This window comes from Macaca fascicularis, chromosome 1 (genome assembly GCF_037993035.2).
Source record: "Macaca fascicularis isolate 582-1 chromosome 1, T2T-MFA8v1.1".
NCBI lineage: Eukaryota > Metazoa > Chordata > Mammalia > Primates > Cercopithecidae > Macaca > Macaca fascicularis.
Genome location: NC_088375.1, coordinates 11,041,132 through 11,056,622, shown reverse-complemented (window position 1 = coordinate 11,056,622; position 15,491 = coordinate 11,041,132). Strand labels below are relative to the sequence as shown.

General features: G+C 40.5%; 1 long non-coding RNA gene across 1 annotated transcript in view; it reads left to right on the top strand.

Annotated features, from left to right (window-relative positions):
* Positions 1-14,745, top strand: part of LOC135968483 (uncharacterized) — a 169,763-nt gene extending 155,018 nt beyond the window's left edge. Inside the window, exon 3 of the long non-coding RNA XR_010583338.2 lies at positions 13,872-14,745. This is a non-coding gene — a long non-coding RNA (uncharacterized lncRNA). The remainder of the gene's footprint in view (positions 1-13,871) is intronic.
* Positions 14,746-15,491: the final 746 nt, after the last annotated feature.

Below are 15,491 nucleotides of genomic sequence, written 5' to 3'. Positions count from 1 at the left end.
CTCACCTTGTTTTCCAGGAGCTGCTTTTAAATCATGGCCAGGGTTTTGTTTGCACCAACTGACTTCACAGCTCAAGGCAGCTGCAATGTTGTCAGTAAATTGTTGTTGTTTTGGCAATGCCCCTGGAGTAGGGCTTTTTAGAATTTCAGCTGAGCTGGACACTGAGTTAAGTCAAATAGCCACAACACCCCAGGAATAGAGATTTTGTGAGTAGCTGAAAGTTGAGACAAATATTGACTATGCTGTGGAAATGCTGCTTTTAATGGAGTACCAAACAGGATCAATCTTGTCTGTTAGCTATGAGATTGCGTGTTTTTCATCAGGCTATCAGGCCACTGAGCTTGGGAAGGAGGAGTGATGGAAATAGCCACATGTCAAAATGTCAAAGACCCCACTGTCTTACCAAGGTTCAGTAGTTTTTCTTGCATATATGTTTTTATTTAGTGTGTTCTGTGGCTTTGTTTAATTTTAAGATTTCAAAAATGGTTCATTTTAGTTTTCTCAACATTTTTATTGTTTTGCAAGAGACTAGTCCACCACCGACGTCTTCACTTCCTCATTCCAGAAGTTGATCCTTTCTATAGCAATTAATATAGGCAGACAAAAATGGCATTATGTAATTACTCCTGATAATTCCAAGGCAAAATAAATAAATCAACAAACAAATAAAATGGTTGAGAGGCTCCAAGTGTCAAGTGTCATGGGGCTGAGAAGAACTTTCCCAGAGCCAGAAACAATTCTAAGACCTTCCTCTGACCACAGCTGATGGAGACATGGAGGCTTGCAGATAGAATTATCTCTAACATAAAGGAAGGGTGGTAGTTATTTACATGGTTTAAGCATCCATGGATGGGGGGATTTCTAGATCAATCTACCAACCCCACCTTAAACTTTAATGCCTTTTGATTTGGAGTGGTAGTGGGATGAAAGAGATGGATGCCTGCAAATGTCTTATTTAGTATCATCCTATTCCAGTGTTTAATATATTATGATGCTCTAGAACTTTGGCAGAAAATTACCAACTGGTGGAAATTGGTGTTCCAGATTGATTGGTAGATGCCTCCTCCTCTGTTTTATCTCCAGGCATATTAAATGTGAACAAAGGTAGTGTAAGTAGAAAGGGATTATTTTGGGCATCCAGGCAAGTTGCCTAAAACTACAATAAACTGTCAGGAATATGGTATTGGCTAAGAACACATTTTTTTACCTCATAATCAGGGAAGGTATACTAGGAATATTTGACTGCAGTTAATTATATATTGTGTTGGTAGAATCTAACATGGAAAAGTCAGATGGCTTCCTTAGGGATAGGAAAGCCTCTTTTAAAACTTAGGAAGTGGGTATATACAGGATCTTAAGACAATGATAATCCTATGATTGATCATGCCAAAGTAGGCTTCTCTTTACCTTGTTGTGAACTGTGTCCAAGCCTAGGGCATTCCCTGTTATGCTGTATTTCCCCTCTCCCATCCTATTTTGATCTTAGAACAGATTATAATTATGCTTTGGAGTCATATGTCAGGTTCATTACAGTGGTATAAAATATTTTATCAATGCATAGATAACAAAAACTGGGGGGGTTTCATTCTAAAGGATGTATTTCATCTTGGGAATGTCTTAATGAAATTATTATAAAATGAAAAGCCAGTGAGATTAAAAAGCTCTATAGCTGTATCAGCTTTGCTCTTGAAATCAGATTTGCTCCTAGGCAGAGGGAAAATTTGCTGTGAGAATCTGAAACTTCCGAGTTTGACAAAAGGAAAGGGCTTTAGTAGGAAACACGGTCTCAGGGAAAAAGGGTGTTTTTCTCTTGCAGACAATTTAGGAGGGTGAGAAACAGAAAGAGAAGGATGGCATGCCAATAAGAGAAACAGATTACATTTCTTTTGGAGGAGGACCTAGATTATATCTGCTTGAAAGGCGTAGAGGAAGAATAGAGGTAAATTAAATACTGTCTAATTTTCCATGAATAGAGAACAAGTGGTAGAAATGCATGTTTCTGTTGCTATTAAAATAGCGAAAAATACCCAAGACTGGGAAAATTAAAATGTGAAGGGAAGACAAAGCAAGGAGCACACAAATGACACATTAGCCTTCATTTTGCCCTTGAAGGGAATGGCTTCTGAAGCATCAGCTGCTGCAGTTCAGTTTGGTTTAGGTGTCTGTTGACAGCAACTCTGACTGGGTCAAACATGGGGGCAAAGGAAAACTTTTCCTAATGATGCAGTGTCAAAGACAAAACAAAAATGTGAAGATGAATCTCTAAATTTAATGTTTTATTTGGGAAAAATAATTGCAATTTGGGGTATACATGCTGACCGGTGGTCTTTGGTATATCTGAAGAACAAAGAGAAGGTTAGAGGTTTTATGAAAAAGGTAAATGTTAGGTATTGCCCTTTGAAATAAGGTTTGGTGGGCTTGCAAGCTTTAACTGGGAGCAATGGTGGTGGAAAAATTAGTCCTAGAGTTGTAACAAGTTATCCTGGAAGCGATAGATAAAACTGATTTTAGGTTAATACAAGCAGTTTCAGCAGTCAGGCTTGCAGAAAACTGCATTCTTGGAACAATGTTTTGTATTCAGGGTACTCTTTTAGTTGAGTGCAACAAGAGTGATCCAATTCATATAATCAACTTTCATCACAGCATACATATGCTCACAAAAAAAGGGGTGAGCATATTTACCTTTACTAGTGCCAATGAACTGTTTTGAAACCAGAGCAGGAAGCTGGGGCAGCAGGACAAAAACACCTTGGTTAGCAATATGGCTCTGTGTTGCCACCGAAATCTCATGTCAAATTGTGATCCTTACTGCTGGAGGAGGCTCCTGGTGGTAGGTGATTAGATCATGGAAGTGGCCTTTCCCATTGCTGTTCTGGTGATAGTGAGTGCTCACAAGATCTGGTTGTTTAGAAGTGTGTAGCACTTGTCCCTTCTCCTTCTCTCTCTCCTGCCAGGCATGTGAAGATGTACATGCTTCCCCTTCACCTTATGCCATGATTATAACTTTCCTGAGCCATGCTTCCTGTACAGCCTGTGGAACCATGAGCCAGTTAAACCTCTTTTATTTATAAATTATCCAGTCTCAGGTAGTTATTTATAGCAGTGTGAGAATGAACTAATATAGTTATCATCCTGGTTGAAATATAAACACAGAGTAAAGGGCTGAATTGTAAGAAATACTAAGTCATAGAGTTTGCCTGAGAGTTTTGGAGTACTCTTCTCACAATAGAGCTTCTAAGTAGACCTCTACACCATCTGGCTTTATAGTGCTAGGAACTCAGGGAGTCAAAATAAAGTAGAAGTGAAAGTAATTTAAATATAAAGGCTGTTCCCCATTATAAACATGTGATCAATCTGGTGATTTCAGTTTCTTCCATTTAACATTTATATTATTGTGTTTCAGAAGGCAGGGGTACTTTAAATGCCATCCTCTAATAAAAGAGGAACCATGTATAGGTGTGTCATCCAAAGGACCACCAGGATGGCTAAATAGAAAGAAGAGCTTTATTGGTGATATCAGTTTGCAAGTAGGGAAGAGACAGTTCCTGATGTGAATCAAAGGTGCTCTGTCTCCAAAGAGGGAAAGGAGGAATTAGCTTTTATATCTCATGGGGTCTGTATTACACAATAGAGTCATACATATTCAGCAGGTTTAGGGGAATATCTGTACATATTTATGAAGGAAGCTAAGTGCATACATAATGAATAAACATATATGTAACATACATCCCATGCTTACTTTGGGGTTTTAGCATTAAAATGAAGAGCAATTTGGCTTGATATATGAAAAGGTAAACTATAGGATGCAAATGCAGCTTGTGTACAGTCTCCATAAGCTGGCTGAAAACTGGCTTGCAGTTTGTGGTTGTTTATCAGGAAAGAATGTTTGTAAGGCAGGTCCTTTGTCCAATCTGAGTTGTAGTGGCCTGGGTCGTAAATCAGTTAGGAAGGGTATGACATTTTGCCTGATAGCTCCTATTGTTAGGCAGTTCAGCATGAGTGAGGTTTTTTTGTTGCTATAAAAACTTAGGGAGTTGCCGTGCCAGCTGAGCCCTGGGCCCTTGGCCAGTAGGTAACTTTTTGTTTCCTTAACCTTAGAATCTATCTTACTTGATACAGGGACATCAATTTAGATCTCTGAAATTGCAGGTGGATGGTCTTCTCCTAAAGATATAGAATGCATAGTATCATGATTCACTTTTTGTTGGGAGCTTTCTTTCATTTGACTCTAAATTCATAGGGTGTAGAACAAACATTAAAACATTGATTGGTATATATTGAATTATTATGCAAGAGTAATTTATCTTTTATTTCTTTATTTTTTCCTGTTCTTCCAGATAATACTACATTTCTGTTATGGTTTGTAGCTGGTAACAATGTGTCTTTAGATTATGAAGTGTATTGGTTTATTGGTTAGGATGATTTTGGCTACAAGTAACAGAAGACCGCAACTCAAAATAGCTTATTCAATAAGAAAGATATATTTTCTGATAAATCAGAAATCTGGAGATAGAAGAGGTCTCACTGTTGGTTTGTGCAGAGCTCAGTGATGTAAACAAGAGCCCACCTTCTTTCCTTCTCTGTATTCCTCTATCATGGTGGATTGTGTACTGTGAGTAACTTAGTGAAGTTGGAAGTATGTTTCTGAGAGTTTCTTTCCTTCTGAAGTTCTAGACTAGGGTTGACCTCAAGATAAATTTGCATGAGATTTAGACGTGAGAGATGAAGCAACAGTCACTATACTTAGAAGTGGCTGCTTTTGGTTGTGCACATTGTCTCAATCTGCCAGCTCACATTATCGGCATGGAACAGTGCACAGCTTCTCCAACACTGATGATATCTCCTCCTTCAGCTTCACTGAGCCTTGGGACAGATGTGTGTGCATCTCTCTGGTAAAGGGCCCGACCTTCTATAGGTCATGCACAAAACCAAATTTGAATGCTATGAGAGACAGATGCAGATTTCAGTTTGTTTTCATGGATTCCAGTGTTGGCTTTGCTTTTTCTCACTTCACTTTCAGCTTTTCCTTTTAAATGATTACCTGCAGTGACTTCAAACCCACCACTAGATGCAGAAGCAGTAACTTTCCATGGATCTCTTCACCAGCTCCCTTTTATGATCTCTGGTTAATTACTTCTCTGTGATCCCCTAACAATTCCTTTCTGGATGTGTATTTCCTCTGCTTCTCCTAGAATTGAGGAACGTCTAATTCCTATAATAAATTATCTGTTCTATATCACTCATACAAGTTTTACTTCTCTTTATGAACCTCTACTGACACAGCCATCACCAATATCATGGTTAGCCCCCCTCATAGTTACAAGTCAACCATCTCAGAATCAGGTAGCACATAGAGACATGATAACACACAGTAGGAGAAATATGACTGGGATTTGGATTCACATCTTCTAAATCACTCGGTTTCATAGAGAAGGTCAAATATTGGAACAAATTCAGAGGCTTGCCAACAAGAAGGAAAGAGTTGAGGGTGGGCGGTTCCAAGATGGCCGAATAGGAACAGCTCCAGTCTACAGCTCCCAGCTTGAGTGACGCAGAAGACGGGTGATTTCTGCATTTCCAACCGAGGTACTGGGTTCATCTCACTGGAGCTTGTTGGACAGTGGGGGCAGGACAGTGGGTGCAGCCCACTGAGTGTGAGCCGTAGCAGGGCGAGGCATCGCCTCACCCAGGAAGTGCAAGAGGTCAGGGAATTCCCTTTCCTAGTCAAGGGAAGTGGTGACAGATGACACCTGGAAAATCGGGTCACTCCCACCCTAATACTGCTATTTTCCAACGGTCTTAGCAAATGGCACACCAGGAGATTATATCCTGCACCTGGGTTGGAGGGTCCCACGCCCACAGAGCCTTGCTCATTGTTAGCACAGCAGTCTGAGATTGAACTGCAAGGTGGCAGCAAGGCTGAGGGAGGGGCGCCCACCATTGCTGAGGCTTGAGTCGGTAAACAAAGCGGCCGGGAAGCTTGAACTGGGTGGAACCCACCACAGCTGAAGGAGGCCTCCCTGCCTCTGTAGACTCCACCTCTGGGGGCAGGGAATAGCCAAACAAAAGGCAGCAGAAACCTCTGCAAACTTAAATATCCCTGTCTGCCAGCTTTGAAGAGAGTAGTGGTTCTCCCAGCACAGAGTTTTAGATCTGAGAATGGACAGACTGCCTCCTCAAGTGGGTCCCTGACCCCCAAGTTGCCTAACTGGGAGGCACACCCCAGTAGCGGCAGACTGACACCTCACATGGCTGGGTACCCCTCTGAGTCGAATCTTCCAGAGGAATGATCAGGCAGCAACATTTGCTGTTCAGCAATATTTGCTGTTCTGTAGCCTCTGCTGCTGATACCCAGGCAAACAGGGTCTGGAGTGGACCTCCAGCAAACTCCAACAGACCTGCAGCTGAAGGTCCTGACTGTTAGAAGGAAAACTAACAAACAGAAAGGACATCCACACCAAAACCCCATCTGTATGTCACCACCGTCAAAGTCCAAAGGTAGATAAAACCACAAAGATGGGGAAAAACAGAGCAGAAAAGCTGAAAATTCTAAAAATCATAGTGCCTCTCCCCCTCCAAAGGAACACAGCTCCTCGCCAGCGATGGAACAAAGCTGGATGGAGAATGACTTTGATGAGCTGAGAGAAGAAGGCTTCAGGAGATCAGACTTCTCTGAGCTAAAGGAGAAAGTTCAAATCCACCACAAAGAAGCTAAAAACCTTGAAAAAAGATTAGACGAATGGCTAACTAGGATAACCAGTGTAGAGAAGTCTTTAAATGACCTGATAGAGCTGAAAACCATGGCAGGAGAACTACATGACGAATGCACAAGCTTCAGGAGCTGATTCGATCAACTGGAAGAAAGGGTATCAGTGATTGAAGATCAAATGAATGAAATGAAGTGAGAAGATAAGTTTAGAGAAAAAAGAGTAAAAAGAAATGAACAAAGCCTCCAAGAAATATAGGACCACGTGAAAAGACCAAATCTACGTCTGATTGGTGTACCTGCAAGTGACGGGGAGAATGGAACCAAGTTGGAAAACGCTCTGCAGGATATTATCCAGGAGAACTTCCCCAACCTAGCAAGGCAGTCCAACATTCAAATTCAGGAAATACAGAGACCACAAAGATACTCCTCGAGAAGAGCAACTCCAAGACATATAATTGTCAGATTCACCAATGTTGAAATGAAGGAAAAAATATTAAGGGCAGCTAGAAAGAAACGTTGGGTTACTCACAAAGGGAAGCCCATCAGACTAACAGCAGATCTCTCGGCAGAAACTCTACAAGCCAGAAGAGAGTGGGGGCCAATATTCAACATTCTTAAAGAAAAGAATTTTCAACCCAGAATTTCATATCCAGCCAAACTAAACTTCATAAGTGAAGGAGAAATAAAATCCTTTACAGACAAGCAAATGTGGAGAGATTTTGTCACCACCAGGCCTACCCTACAAGAGCTCCTGAAGGAAGCACTAAACATGGAAAGGAACAACCGGTACCAGCCACTGCAAAAACATGCCAAATTGTAAAGACCATCGATGCTAGGAAGAAACTGCATCAACTAATGAGCAAAATAACCAGCTAACATCATAATGACAGGATCAAATTCACACATAACAATATTAACCTTAAATGTAAATGAGCTAAATGCTCCAATTAAAAGACATAGACTGGCAAATTGGATAGTCAAGACCCATCAGTTTGCTCTATACAGGAGACCCATCTCACGTGTAGAGACACACATAGGCTCAAAATAAAGAGATGGAGGAAGATCTACCAAGCAAATAGAAAACAAAAAAGGCAGGGTTTGCAATCCTAGTCTCTGATAAAACAGACTTGAAACCAACAAAGATCAAAAGAGACAAGGCCATTACATAATGGTAAAGGGATCAATTCAACAAGAAGAGCTAACTATCCTAAATATATATGCACCCAATACAGGAGCACCCAGATTCATAACGCAAGTCCTTAGAGACCTATAAAGAGACTTAGACTCCCACACAATATTAATGGGAGACTTTAACACCCTGCTGTCAGCATTAGACAGATCAATGAGACAGAAAGTTAACAAGGATATCCAGGAATTGAGCTCAGCTCTGCACCAAGCAGACCTAATAGACATCTACAGAACTCTCCACCCCAAATCAACAGAATATACATCTTCTCAGCACCACATCGCGCTTATTCCAAAACTGACTACATAGTTGGAAGTAAAGCACTCCTCGGCAAATGTAAAAGAACAGAAATTATAACAAACTGTCTCTCAGACCACAGGGCAATCAAACTAGAACTCAGGATTAAGAAACTCACTTGAAACCTCTCAACTACATGGAAACTGAACAACCTGCTCCTGAATCACTACTGGGTACATAATGAAATGAAGGCAGAAATAAAGATGTTCTTTGAAACCAATGAGAACAAAGATACAACATACCAGAATCTCTGGGACACATATAAAGCAGTGTGTGGAGGGAAATTTATAGCACTACATGCCCACAAGAGAAAGCAGCAAAGTCTCAGGATACAAAATCAGTGTGCAAAAATCACAAGCATTCTTATACACCAGTAACAGACAAATAGAGAGCAAAATCGTGAGTGAACTCCCCTTCACAATTGCTTCAAAGAGAATAAAATACCTAGGAATCCAGCTTACAAGGAATATGAAGGACCTCTTCAAGGAGAACTACAAACCACTGCTCAACAAAATAAAAGAGGACACAAACAAATGAAAGAACATTCCATGCTCATGGATAGGAAGAATCAATATTGTAAAAGTGGCCATACTGCCCAAGGTAATTTATGGATTCAGTGTCATCCCCATCAAGCTACCAATGACTTTATTCACAGAATTGGAAAAAAACTAAAGTTCATATGGAACCAAAAAAGAGCCTGCATTGCCAAGACAATCGTAAGCCAAAAGAACAAAGCTAGAGGCATCACACTACCTGACTTCGAACTATATTACAAGGCTACAGTAACCAAAACAGCATGGTACTGGTACCAAAACAGAGATATAGACCAGTGGAATAGAACAGAGCCCTCAGAAATAATACCATACATCTACAATCATCTGATCTTTGACAAACCTGACAAAAACAAGAAATGGGGAAAGGATTCCCTATTTAATAAATGGTGCTGGGAAAACTGGCTAGCCATATGTAGAAAGCTGAAACTGGATCCCTTCCTTACACCTTATACAAAAATTATTCAAGATGGATTAAAGACTTAAATGTTAGACCTAAAACCATAAAAACCCTAGAGGCAGTACCATTCAGCACATAGGCATGGGCAAAGACTTCATGACTAAAACACCAAAAGCAATGGCAATGAAAGCCAAAATTGACAAATGGGGTCTAATTAAACTAAAGAGCTTCTGCGCAGCAAAGGATACTACCATCAGAGTGAACAGGCAACCTACAGAATGGGAGAAAATTTTTGCAATCTACTCATCTGACAAACGGCTAATATCCAGAACCTACAAAGAACTCAAACAAATTTACAAGAAAAAAACAAACAACCCCATCAAAAAGCGGGCAAAGGATATGAACAGACACTTCTCAAAAGAAGACATTTATGCAGCCAACAGACACATGAAAAAATGCTCATCATCACTGGACATCAGAGAAATGCAAATCAAAACCACAAAGACACCCCATCTCTCACCAGAATGGCGATCATTAAAAAGTCAGGAAACAACAGGTGCTGGAGAGGATGTGGAGAAATAAGAACACTTTTACACTGTTGGTGGGACTGTAAACTAGTTCAACCATTGTGGAAGACAGAGTGGCGATTCCTCAAGGATATAGAACTAGAAATACCATTTGACCCAGCCATCCCATTACTAGGTATATACCCAAAGGATTATAAATCATAAATCATGCTGCTATAAAGACACATGCACACGTATGTTTATTGTGGCACTATTCATAATAGCAAAGACTTGGAACCAACCAAAATTTCCATCAATGATAGACTGGATTAAGAAAATGTGGCACATATACACTATGGAATACTATGCAGCCATAAAAAAGGATGAGTTCATGCCCTTTGTAGGAACATGGATGAAGCTGGAAACCATCATTCTCAGCAAACTATCACAAGGAGAAAAAACCAAACACCAGATGTTCTCACTCATAAGTGGGAATTGAACAATGAGAACACTTGGACACAGGAAGGGGAACATCACACACCAGGGCCTGTCATGGGATGAAGGGAGTGGGAAAGGATAGCACTGGGAGATATACGTAATGTAAATGATGAGTTAATGGGTGCAGCACACCAACATGGCACATGTGTACATATGTAACAAACCTGCACGTTATGCACATGTACCCTAGAACTTAAAGTATTTTTTATATATATATATATAAAAGTGGCTGCTAGGAGTTAGAGGGCAGAGAGGGAAGGAAAGACAGAGCCCAGAAGTTATTTAGGGCCGCAAAACTATTCCATATGATACTACAATGGTGAACACATGTCACTAAATATTTGTCACCACCCCCCCCCCCCCAAAAAAAGAAGGAAAGAGTAGTAATTATTGGAGAGGCTATCAGTAGAACTGCCAGTGCTTTTTAAAGGCTGTGAAAGTGGAACTGCTACTTGATAACCTCTAGATGTCCTTTGGATGTTGAAGTTTTCAGAATATAGGACACATGAGAAATTTGGAGTTAGATTCTGAAAGAGCTGCATCAGTTCCAGCAGAAGATGGTGTGGGCTGTTGAGGGTGATAAAGAAGGGAAGAAAATCATCTAGGCATCCAAGTATGGATGTTGTGGCTAGAATGAAAAAAATGTAACAAAATTATGCAGAGAAGATTTTGGAACTTTAATTTACTTGGGAATTTAATGTCCCCAGTGGATAAAATATTTTAGTTAGGGATTTTTTCCTCACTTTTGAAAAAAGAAAATGGAGCTTCCATTTTTAGAATTTTTATTCTCTGTGTTGAAATTTAATGTCAGGGGTTTTTAGTTTACTGATTTGGGGCAACCATGTAGTGCTTCGATTTTCTCGTGTTTAGAGTCATCTTGAGTTGTTATATTGGACAGCAGAGCTAGGTATGCTTTAAGACAGAAATAGATGATGGACTGAATTTTCAGCCTGGTTGATAGTGTGGCCTTCAAATTAACTTAATAATTTTGTAGACCAGTACTGAGCTCCCATCTCACTGCTGCCAGGAGGATGTACATACAGAACTGCAGCACTGAGGAGGTAACCACATGGTGGTCAGGCGGGACTGACTCTGCAGCTCCTCCCTAGTGGGGCAGCATTTACCATGGTTGGTCATGGACTTTGCTCTTGTGCGTTTCTGGATATGGATCTGACTGTAGGAGATGCACACATTTCTATACCTCTGCCTGTTGTCCTTCTTGTTCCACCTCTTCCTTCTGAAGAGAAGAGGATTTGCTAAGATGATGTCGGATGCTGAGCCACGTTTGCAGAATGGATTCACCTTAGCATACTGACATTTTGGGTCAAAAATGCATTGTTGTGGGAGCTGTCCTGTGATTGGTAGGGTGTTTTGCAGCATTCCTGGACTATACTCATAGCTTCTGGTGTTAGTAAGTAGATGGTGTTCTCATCTTCTTACCCAGCAGCCAGAAATCTAGTGTTGGAGATTATTCCCAGATTCTGTTGTACATATGGGCAGCCAATGAGATACAAGCAGAAATCAGTGGTCTGGGCTGCCAGAACAAGTCTTCAAAGGAAATAGTAGGGATATTACTAGATAACAGTAGTATCCCTGCCCAAGTCAGGGCATCAAAGATACCTCAAGACATTGCCACATGTCCCCTAGAAGGCAAAACCACCCCTGCGTGAGAACTACTGAGTGGAGGGAACGTGGGCTTCTGTGTCTGTTTGTCTTTTGCATCATGAGATCGGGAGCAGTGACTTGCACATGAGATCCAAGTAAGGCTCACCTGAGGTACATCTACTCTCCAGATGTGGGGCTAAGTCAAGAAGCCCCTGAGTTCTGGCTACTTTTTTTCTCTATAGAAGAGACTTGTAGTTGTTCATCTAATAGACATTCTCATCTTCTTACTCAGCAGCCAGAACTCTGGTGTTGGACATTATTCCCAGATTTCCTAGTAGATATGGGTAGCCAGCCAGATATAAGCAGAAATCATTGTTCTGGGCTGTCAGGACAGGTCTTCAAAGGAAATAGTCAGCTACAAATGGTGTTTTGTCCTTCCCCTGTCCTCCTTATTCCTGTGTGTAATGTGGATGTGTTGACCCTCAGGCCTCTGAGCCCAAGCCAAGCCGTCACATCCCCTGTGACTTGCACGTATACGCCCAGATGGCCTGAAGTAACTGAAGAATCACAAAAGAAGTGCAAATGCCCTGCTTCACCTTAACCGATGACATTCCACCACAAAAGAAGTGAAAATGGCTGGTCCTTGCCTCAAGCAATGATATTATCTTGTGAAATTCCTTTTCCTGGCTCATCCTGGCTCAAAAAGCTCCCCCACTGGGCACCTTGTGACCCCCACTCCTGCCCGCCAGAGAACAACCCCCCTTTGACTGTAATTTTCCTTTACCTACCCAAATCCTATAAAACGGCCCCACCCTTATCTCCCTTTGCTGACTCTCTTTTCCGACTCAGCCCGCTTGCACCCAGGTGAAATAAACAGCCATGTTGCTCACACAAAGCCTGTTTGGTGGTCTCTTCACACGGACGCGCATGACATTGACTAGAGTTCCAAAAGACATGTTTTAACATGAAGTGCTCTTGAAGATCGAAGCTAATGATAACAATAGTGAAGCAGAGAGTTACAACTAGCTCCCCTAACAGCCCTGGATGATTACCACTGTATTATATGCTATGATAGAAAAATCAAAACTCATACTTTTGTATACAGGTGATATAGAAAAGAAAGCTTGGAGGATTCTATGTGAGGTTTTATGTCTAGATGAGAAGTGTTGTAAATAATTTCTACCCTCTTTCCATTAAATAGAATGGCTTCTATGGCTTCCCCTGTCTGCAAAGGAGGCTGGAAAATCTAGTACGGCTATACAAGGAAGAAGAGGCAATGAGTTTTATGAGTTTGTAGGTTGCATTGTGTTTCTCCATGTGTTTGTCTTTTCTTCACACTGCTGGTAAAGACATACCTGAGACTGGGTAATTTATAAAGGAAAGAGGTTTAGTGGACTCACTGAGGGGTGGGGCTTCACAATCAGGGCAGAAGATAAAGGAAGAGCAAAATGACATCTTACATGGTGGCAGGCAAGAGAGCATATGCAAGGGAACTCTCGTTTATAAAACCATCAGATCTTGTGAGACTTAATTCACTACCACAAGAACAGTGTGGAGGAACAGCGTCCGTGATTCAATTATCTCCACCTGGTCCTGCTTTTGACCCATGGGAATTATTACAATTCAAGGGGAGATTTGGGTGAGGACACAGCTAAACCATATCACTCCAAAAGATATAATATATGGAAATTCTAATCTCTAGTGCTTCAGAATATGACCTTATTTGGATATCGGTTATTACAGATGTAATTGGTTAAGATAACGTCATGCTGGAGTAGGGCAAGTTCTTAATCCAATGACTGATGTTCTTACAATGACCGATGTGATGACAGTTGGAGACTGGGGAGTTGCATCTACAAGGATACATCAAGGAGTGCCGGCACCAGAAGCTAGAAGAGGCAAGGAAAGATTCTCTTCTACAGGTTTTAGAGGGAGTGTGCCCCTGCTTACATACTGACTTCAGACTTTTACCCTCCAGAACAATTTGTCAATACATTTCTGTTTTTATAAGTCACCTAGTTTGTGTTATTTTATACAGCAGCCCTGGGAAACTAATACAATGAGTACTTAGCCAATCTTGAGGACAATGCATTTTGATTTTTTTTTTTTTTTTGGTCAGTGTGCTCCAAGAGCTATTTAAACATAGACTGAATAGACAGTGGAAGTTACAAGACTGAGATGGGAGTGTATCAGCATTGGAGGCGGCTTCACTTCTTCACCTTCCAGACAAATGCGGTTCCTTTCTTCCATGTTCTCACGTGACATGTTGCTCCTTCAAGAACACATGAGATCCAAGTAAGGCTCACCTGAGATACATCTACTCTCCAGGTTCCTGGCCATACAGAATTCTGTGTGTGGAAAATTATAGGACCAATATTATGAGAACAGAGGCTGTAACCTCTGAATTTACTAAGCAAATAAACAGATAACCATAAAAACAAAGATAAGAACAAAACTCTGTAATACCCTGTAATGTCCTCATGAGAGTCACTGCTCATGAGTTTCATAAAAGTCAGTAACACACACACGACCCCTTTACTCAGGAAGCTTGTTGTGAAAACAGTTTGAAAGATAAATTCCTATTCCAATGGAAAAAATAATAATGAACCAAAACCACACAATTTCCTAAACAACTGTTTCTTTTGCTGCCTTTTGGAGATGAGAAAACAATAGATTCCTATACACTTTTTAAAATAACATACTTTTATTTGGAAATTTAAAACCTTAAGATTGTTCATTGAATTATGTATGTCTCCATCGTAAAAACTCATCATTATGTGTATGACTTTGACATTTTTGTAAAATGGAGAAATCTCATAATGTCATCTAGTTACTATTGAATATTGTTCTATATTAACAATTGTTCATGAGTTAGTATTTTCTGGGAAATTCTTTTTAATATTATAACCTTTCTGATAACGATGTTATTTTGATAATAAGAAATTCAATGTCTCTGTCATTGAGAAACAGATTGTTAGTGAAATTCATTTATTCTTTACAAAAGTCACTTTTATGTACCATTTTCTTCTTTTCTATGAAGTCTTCTGATTATTTCCCGGGATTTGTAAAATTGACTCTAATTTTAGTGTTAGAGATATTGTCATATTGGAATAAAGAAAAAAATAGAAAAACTCATCAGTATTTTAACTTTTATTTTAATTATCCAAATGTGAGTTTGAATTCCTAATATTTCATTTAGTAGCTATAGTAATTTCAGTAACTCCACAATAAAAATAGGTGCATATACTAACACATCATTTCAGAGAGGCCCTTCTATCATGTGCCTAGAGGCCTAGATATACTGTGTCACAAAGGCACACCCATGATTTCTGCTTTTCTTTCTCTTTTTTTTTTTTTTGAGTAATGGTTTCATTCTGCCACCTAGGCTGGAGTGCAGTGGCATGATCACAGCTCATTGCACCCTCAAACTCCTGGGCTCAAGTTATCTTCCCACCTCTGCCTCCCAAGTAGCTGAGACAATAGGCACATGCCACCATTGAAAAAATGTTTTAATTTTTTTGTAGAGATGGAGTCCCCCTGTGTTGCCCAGGCTGGTTTCAAACTCCTGGGCTCAAGCTATCCTCCTGCCTTGGCCTCCCAAAATGCTGGGTTGATAGGCATGAGCTATCTCGTGCCCAGATGATTCCTGCTCTTGTAGAGTTGGTGTTGGTGTCGCCTGTCCTTCCCCTTGGGGGTGGTATGGGGGCATTGTCCTTCCCTTTGGGGGTGGCATGGGGGC